Source organism: Pristiophorus japonicus, chromosome 3 (genome assembly GCF_044704955.1).
Source record: "Pristiophorus japonicus isolate sPriJap1 chromosome 3, sPriJap1.hap1, whole genome shotgun sequence".
NCBI lineage: Eukaryota > Metazoa > Chordata > Chondrichthyes > Pristiophoridae > Pristiophorus > Pristiophorus japonicus.
Genome location: NC_091979.1, coordinates 181548613 through 181557476, shown reverse-complemented (window position 1 = coordinate 181557476; position 8864 = coordinate 181548613). Strand labels below are relative to the sequence as shown.

The following is an 8864-nucleotide window of genomic DNA, read 5'->3' as shown; positions in this document are numbered from 1 at the left end:
GAGCAAAAGTGCAGATCCACCTAATTCCGGGGACGCGACCCATCCATCACAAGGCGAGAGCATAGAAACATAGAAACATAGAAAATAGGTGCAGGAGCAGGCCATTCAGCCCTTCTAGCCTGCACCGCCATTCAATGAGTTCATGGCTGAACATGAAACTTCAGTCGCGGCCGCAGAAACGTCTATCTATTCCCCTCACCATTGAATCCCCTATCACTATTGCTCTCCCACTCTTTTTCCTGCCCTCCTGTGCAACAGAGCCAGCCACGGTACCATGAACTTGGCTGCTGCTGCCCTCCCCTGATGAGTCATCCCCCTCAACAGTACTCAAAGTAGAACCGTACATGATGAGAGAAAGGGTCGAGATCGAGCTCAACCGGCTGCAGTGAGAGGGCATCATTTCACCGATCGAAGTCAACGAGTGGGCCAGTCCGATTATTCCAGTCCTCACGGGAGACGGTACCGTCAGAATCTGTGGTGATTACAAAGTAACTATCAATCGTTTCTCCCTGCAGGATCAATAGCCACTACTAAAAGCTGACAACCTTTTCACTATGCTGGCGGGAGGAAAGACATTCACGAAGCTGGACTTGACCTTGGCCTACATGACGCAGGAGTTGGAGGAATCATCGAAGGGCCTCACCTGCATCAATGTGCACAAAGGTCTCTTTATTTATAACAGAGGCCGGTTTGGAATTCGATCAGCCGCAGCGATATTCCAGAGAAACATGGAAAGCTTACTGAAGTCGGTCCCACGCACGGTGGTCTTCCATGACGACATCTTGGTTACAGGTCGGGACACAGTCAAGCATCTGCAGAATCTGGAGGAGGTTCTTAGTCGACTCAACCACGTGGGGCTCAGGTTAAAATACTCGAAGTATGCTTTCCTGGTGCCTGAAGTGGAGTTCCTGGGGAGAAGAATTGCTGCGGACGGCATCAGGCCCACCAATTCGAAGACAGAGGCAATCGAGTACGCACCGAGACCACAGAACGTGATGGAGCTGCAGTCGTTTCAAGGTCTCCTGAACTACTTTGGTAACTTCTTACCGGGTCTCAGCACACTGTTAGAACCACTGCATGTCTTACTGCATAAAGGAGACAAATGGGCATGGGGTAAAAGCCAAGAAAATGCCTTTGTAAAAGTTAGAAAATTGTTATGCTCAAACAAATTGCTTGTGTTGTATGATCCATGTAAACGTTTGATACTAGCATGTGATGTGTCATCATACGGTGTCGGGTGTGTATTGCAATAAGCTAATGAATCTGGGAAATTGCAATCGGTTGCCTATGCATCCAGAAGTCTATCGAAGGCTGAGAGAGCCTACAGCATGATTGAAAAAGAAGCGATAGCGTATTTATGTGGGGTAAAGAAAATGCATCAATATCTGTTTGGGCTAAAATTTGAATTGGAAACGGACCATAAGCCACTAATATCCCTGTTTTCCGAGAGTAAGGGGATAAATACGAATGCATCGGCCAGCATCCAGAGATGGGCGCTCACATTGTTCGCATACAAGTACGCCATCCGCCACAGGCCAGGCACAGAAAACTGCCGATGCTCTCAGTAGGCAGCTATTGCCCACCACACGGGTAGAAATGGCGCACCCGCAGATTTAGTCATGGTTATGGAAGCATTTGAGAGTGAGCAATCACCCGTCACAGCCTGACAGATTAGAACCTGAATGAGTCAGGACCCCTTACTGTCCCTACTAAAAAATTGTGTGCTTCACGGGAGCTGATCCAGTGTCCCAGTGGAAATGCAGGAAAAGATAAAGCCGTACCAGCGTAACAAAGATGAAATGTCTATACGGGCAGACTTCCTTCTGTGGGGAAATCAGGTAATGGTCTCCAAGAAGGGTAGAGACACTTTCAACCATGACCTCCACAGTACCCGCCCAGGCATCGTAATGATGAAAGCAATAGCCAGATCCCACATGTGGTGGCCCGGTATTGATGCGGACCTAGAGTCCTGCGTGCACAGATGTAACACACGCTCGCAGTTAAGCAATGCACCCAGGGAGGCACCACTAAGTTTATGGTCTTGGCCCTCCAAACCGTGGTCCAGGGTCCATGTCGCCTATGCAGGCCCGTTTTTGGGTAAAATGTTCCTTGTGGTTGTAGATGCGTACTCCAAATGGATTGAATGTGAGATAATGTCGGCAAGCATGTCCACTGTCACCACTGAAAGCTTGCAGGCCATGTTTGCCACGCACGGACTACATGATGTCCTTGTGAGCGACAACGGGTCATGTTTTACCAGTGTCGTGTTCAAAGAGTTCATGACCCGTAACGGGATCAAACATGTTACATCTGCCCCGTTCAAACCAGCATCCAATGGTCAGGCAGAGAGAGCAGGGCTTGAAGAGGGTAACTGAAGGCTCACTGAGACTCGCCTATCTCGAGTTCTGCTTAACTACCGCACGAGACCCCCACTCGCTCACTGGGATTCCACCTGCTGAACTGCTCATGAAAAGGGGACTTAAGACAAGGCTCTCGTTAGTTCACCCTGATCTACATGAACAGGTAAAGAGCAGGGGGTTCCAACAAAGTACATATCATGATAGCGCAAATGTGTCACCTGAAATTGAAATCAATGATCCTGTATTTATATTGAATTATGGATAAGGTCCCAAGTGGCTTCCCGGCACTATCGTGGCCAAAAAGGGGAGCAGGGTGCTTCGGGTCAAACTTTCAAATGGACTCATTCACCGGAAACACTTGGACCAAATCAAACTTAGATTCACGGACTATCCTGAGCAACCAACTTTGGATCCTACCTTTTTTGCCATCCCAACACACACACCAGTGGCAACTGACCACGAAGTTGGCCATGAAGCAGAATCCATCACCCGCAGCAGCCCAGCAGGACTCAACACACCAGGCAGCCCAGTAAGGCCAGCTGCACAGCAGCCCAGTGAGGGCCCAACAAATGATTCACCAAAACCAGTATTTGCACCGAGACGATCAACCAGGGAAAGAAAGGCCCCAGATCGACTCACCTTGTTAATAGTTACCCTGTTGACTTTGGGTGGGAGTGTTGTTATGTATATAAACTTGTATATACCTTGTACAGCCACCAGAGGGCTCATTCCCAAGAGTCCCAAAGAATCTCACAATCCCTTAGGAGCACAGGTACTTAAGGAGGCCTCATAGGCTGGAGAGGCACTCTGGAAACCTGCCATAAAAGACTAAGGTCACACTTTACTTTGAGCTCACAGTATCCAATCAGACTCTTTATTCATATATAACAGATGCCTCTAAAACAAAATAGTTAAGACATCTACTGGTCGTCTTCCTGTGGTTTGATTTAACTTTGACTGTCTCCTCGACCTTATACCTTTTTAATTGGGTCCAGCGTTTCTATTTACCCATGTCCACATAGGCACATGTATCACTGGTCAGGATTACCTCATACGGTCCGGTCCATCTGGGGGTGAACCCCAATCGCCCGGATCCTACCTGAATGAACACTCATTCACCCACACCCGGTACAGATCCTACTAGTACTTAATAGTCTGCTGTTCCTTCACCTCCTGTCATAAGTCTTGTAACTGCTCATCTAAGAGTCACACATAGTTTCGAATGCGATCCCTTATTGGACCTAAGTCCTCACTACCAGTAGATACCCCTTCCGGTAGGTGCATGGCCCATCCAGTCATAAGTTCATACTGGGTCAGTCCAGTTGTCCGATTTTGTTTTGCCTGAAGGCACATTAGTATTCATGGGAGGACGTCTGCCCACTCCCGTCCTGTTTCTGTAATGGCCTTGCCTATGGCTGCTTTTAACGTATGATTCACTTGTTCTACCATTCCCGTGTTCTGAGGGTGGTACGGGATGTGAAATCACTGCCGAACCCCTAACAATTGCTAGGCTTCCTTCATGACCTTTCTTGTGTATCCTGATTAGAATTTATCTGAAGGGGAACTCTCCACTGGGGAATTATGTCGTACGCAAAGATCTGGGCCATGGTTCTAGTGCTACAATCTCGGGTGGGGAATGACTCCACCCATCGGGTGAATTTTTTAAATTTATTTTTTTATTTTTTTATCCAATTTCGTTCCAGATCAACTCTAACGCCAAAGATCACTTTGCGCCAATGTGTTTGATCTTAGGCCAAAAGGCCGAGAGGCGAAGTTGCACCATTCCTGGAAATAATGCAATACCAGGTCGGTACATGGAGTAGACGGGGCATGCCCTTGATCCAGCTCCCAGTCCAAAAATCAATTCAATATCATGTCCCCATAAGGGATATTAAACTGATAAGAACAGATACTACACTTGATCTTAGCCAAAAGGCCCATCGGGTGAATTGATCTATTACTATCAAACAATATATCTTTCCTCGGCTTTGGGGTAATTGTCCCATAAAGTCTATCTGTAAATTCTCCCACGGGCCTTTGGGTCATGGCTGGTGTGCCACCTTGACCCTTATTGGTCTTCCAGGATTATATTGTCCACACACTATGCAACGTTGGCAATGCCTGGCTACGTCTCTTCCTAACCCGCTCCATCACCAGTCCCTACTCATGTTATTGCGCTCTCCATGGTCGGGTCAATGGTGCATATTCAGCAGTTCCGAATGAATACAGTCAGGCGCTACCACTCGTAGATCCTTCTTCCATATTCCATCCCTTCCTTTTACAGCTCCTTTCCTCATCCACAATTCTTGTTCTTCTATGCTCGTGTCCTCCTCTATATTTATTTCCTCGGTCCTATGGCAGCTACTACGATCATAATAACTGACTCCATGCCTACAGATGGAGAATGACACAGTTAATTCAGAGACTAGGGTCCTGAACTTAAGGAAAGGTAACGTCTATGTTATGAGACGTGAATTGGCTAGAATAGATTGACGACTGATACTTAAAGGGTTTATGGTGGCAAACATTTAAAGATCACATGGACAAACTTCAACAATTGTAGATCCCTGTCTGGAGTAAAAATAAAACGGGGAAGGTGGCTCAACCGTGGCTAACAAGGGAAATTAAGCATCATGTTAAATCCAAGGAAGAGGCATATAAATTGGCCAGAAAAAGTAGCAAACCTGAGGACTGGGAGAAATCGAGAATTCAGCAGAGACAAAGGGTTTAATTAGGAGGGGGGAAATAGAGTATGAGAGGAAGCTTGCTGGGAACATAAAAACTGACTGCAAAAGCTTCTATAGATATGTGAAGAGAAAAAGATTAATGAAGACAAATGTAGATCCCTTGCAGTCAGAATCAGGTGATTTATAATGGCGAACAAAGAAATGGCAGACCAATTGAACAAATACTTTGGTTCTGTCTTCACGAAGGAAGACACAAATGATCTTCCGGAAATACTAGGGGACCGAGGGGCTAGCGAGAAGGAGGAACTGAAGGAAATCCTTATTATTCAGGAATTGTGGTAGGGAGATTGATGGGGCTGAAGGCCGATAAATCCCCAGGGCCTGATAGTCTGCATCCCAGAGTACTTAAGGAAGTGGCCCTAGAAATAGTGGATGCATTGGTGATCATTTTCCAGCAGTCTATCGATTCTGGATCAGTTCCTATGGACTGGAGGGTAGGTAATGTAACACCACTTTTAAAAAAAGGATGGAGAGAGAAAACGGGGAATTATAGACCGGTTAGCCTGACATCAGTCGTGGGGAAAATGTTGGAATCAATTATTAAAGATGAAATAGCAGCGCATTTGGAAAGCAGTGACAGGATCAGTCCAAGTCAGCATGGATTTATGAAAGGGAAATCATGCTTGACAAATCTTCTAAAATTTTTTGAGGATGTAACTAGTAGAGTGGACAAGGGAGAACCAGTGGATGTGGTGAATTTGGGCTTTCAAAGGGCTTTTAACAAGGTTACACACAAGAGATACTTGTGCAAAATTAAAGCACATGATAGTGGGGGTAATATACTGACGTGGATAGAGAACTGGATGGCAGACAGGAAGCAGAGAGTAGGGATAAACGGATCCTTCTCAAAATGGCAGGCAGTGACTAGTGGGGTGCCGCAGGGCTCAGTGCTGGAACCCCAGCTCTTTACAATATACATCAATGATTTAGATGAAGGAATTGAGTGTAATATCTCCAAGTTTGCAGATGACACTAAACTGGGTGGTAGTGTGAGCTGTGAGGAGGATGCTAAGAGGCTGCAGGGTGACTTGGACATGTAAGCTGAGTGGGCAAATGCATGGCAGATGCAGTTTAATGTGGATAAATGTGAGGTTATCCACTTTGGTGGCAAAAACATGAAGGCAGAATATTATCTGAATGGCGGCAGATTAGGAAAAGGGGAGGTGCAATGGGACCTGGGTGTCATGGTACATCAGTCATTAAAAGTTGGCATGCAGGTACAGCAGGCGGTGAAGAAGACAAATGGTATGTTGGCCTTCATAGCTAGGGGATTTGAGTATAGGAGCAGGGAGGTCTTACTGCAGTTGCACAGGGCTTTGGTGAGGCCTCACCTGGAATATTGTGTTCAGTTTTGGTCTCCTAATCTGAGGAAGGATGTTCTGGCGATTGAGGGAGTGCAGTGAAGGTTCACCAGACTGATTCCCGGGATGGCAGGACTGACATATGAGGAGAGATTGCAGCAAAATTCTAAAGGGGCAAAGTGTGTCAAAAAGACAAGCTTGAAGGCTCTGTGCCGCAATGCGAGGAGTATTCGGAATAAGGTGAACGAATTAGCTGCGCAGATAGCAGTTAATGGATATGATGTAATTGGCATCTCACAGACATGGCTCCAGGGTGACCAAGGCTGGGAACTTAACATCCACGGGTATTCAACATTTAGGAAAGATAGACAGAAAGGAAAAGGAGTCGGGGTGGCGTTGCTGGTTAAAGAGGAAATTAATGCATTAGTAAGGAAGGACATTGCCTTGGATGATGTGGAATCGGTATGGGTGGAGCAACGGAATACCAAAGGGCAGAAAACGCTGGTGGGAGTTGTGTACAGACCACTAAACAGTAGTAGTGAGGTTGGGGACAGCATCAAACAAGAAATAAGGGATGTGTGCAATAAAGGTACAGCAGTTATCATGGGCAACTTTAATTTACATATAGATTGGGCTAACCAAACTGGTAGCAATGCAGTGGAGGAGGATTTCCTGGAGTGTATTAGGGGTGATTTTCTTGACCAATATGTCGAGGAACCAACCAGAGAGCTGGCCATCCTCGACTGGGTGATGTGTAATGAGAAGGGACTAATTAGCAATTTTGTTGTGCGAGGCCCCTTGGGGAAGAGTGACCATAATATGGTAGAATTCTTTATTAAGATGGAGAGTGACACAGTTAATTCAGAAACTAAGGTCCTGAACTTACGGAAAGCTAACTTCGACGGCATGAAGCGTTAATTTGCTAAAATAGACTGGCAAAGGATATTTAAAGGGTTGACGGTGGATAGGCAATGGCAAACATTTATAGATCACATGGATGAACTTCAACAAGTGTACGTCCCTGTCTGGAGTAAAAACAAAACAGAGAAGGTGGCTCAACCGTGGCTAACAAGGGAAATTAAGGATAGTGTTAGATCCAAGGAAGAGGCAAATAAATTGGCCAGAAAAAGCAGCAAACCTGAGGACTGGGAGAAATTTAGAATTCAGCAGAGGAGGAAAAAGAGTTTAATTAGGAGGGGGGAAATAGAGTACGAGAGGAAGCTTTCCGGGAACATAAAAACTGACTGCAAAAGCTTCTATAGATACGTGAAGAGAAAAAGATTAGTGAAGACAAACGTAGGTCCCTTGCAGTCAGACTCAGGTAAAATTATAATGGGGATCAAAGGAATAGCAGACCAATTGAACAAATACTTTGGTTCTGTCTTCATGAAGGAAGACACAAATATCCTTCTCGTGGTACGAGGGGACCGAGGATCTAGTGAGAAGGAGGAACTGAAGGATATCCTTATTAGGCGGGAAATTGTGTTGGGGAAATTGATGGGATTGAAGGCTGATAAATCCCTGGGGCCTGATTGTCTGCATCCCAGAGTATTTAGGGAAGTGGCCCTAGAAACAGTGGATGGATTGGTGATCATTTTCCAACAGTCTATCGACTCTGGATCACTTGCTATGGACTGGAGGGTAGCTAATGTAACACCAATTTTTTAAAAAGGAGGGAGAGAGAAGACAGGTAATTATAGACCGGTTAGCCTGACATCAGTAATGGGGAAAATATTGGAATCAATTATTAAGGATGAAATAGCAGCGCATTTGCAGAGCAGTGACAGGATTGGTCCAAGTCAACATGGATTTATGAAAGGGAAATCATGCTTGACAAATCCTCTGGAATTTTTTGAGGATGTAACAAATAGAGTGGACAAGGGAGAACCAGTGGATGTGATGCATTTGGACTTTCAAAAGGCCTTTGACAAGGTCCCACATAAGAGATTGGTGTGCAAAATCAAAGCACATGGTATTGGGGGTAATGTACTGGCGTGGATAGAGAACTGGTTGGCAGACAGGAAGCAGAGAGTTGGGATAAACGGGTCCTTTTCGGAATGGGAGGCAGTGACTAGTGGTGTGCTGCAGGGATCAATGCTGGGTCCCCAGCTCTTTACAATATATATAAATGAGTTGGGTAAAGGAATTGAGTGTAATATCTCCAAGTTTGCAGATGACACTAAACTGGGTGGCGGTGTGAGCTGCGAGGAGGATGCGAAGAGGCTGCAGGGTGATTTAGACAGGTTCGGTGAGTGGGCAAATGCATGGCAGATGCAGTATAATGTGGATAAATGTGAGGTTATCCACTTTGGTGGCAAAAACACGAAGACAGAATATTATCTGAATGGCGGCAGATTAGGAAAAGGAGAGGTGCAACGAGACCTGGGTGTCATGGTTCATCGGTCATTGAAAGTTCGCATACAGGTACAGCAGGCGGTGAAGAAGGCAAATGGCAT

The 8864-nt window shown here is 45.8% G+C and overlaps 1 non-coding gene across 1 annotated transcript; it reads right to left on the bottom strand.

The window, feature by feature from the left end:
* Positions 1–4129: 4129 nt before the first annotated feature.
* LOC139260479 (U2 spliceosomal RNA) lies at positions 4130–4314 on the bottom strand. The gene has a single exon (XR_011592806.1). It is a non-coding gene; the product is annotated as a U2 spliceosomal RNA (small nuclear RNA).
* Between the last annotated feature and the right edge of the window lie 4550 nt (positions 4315–8864).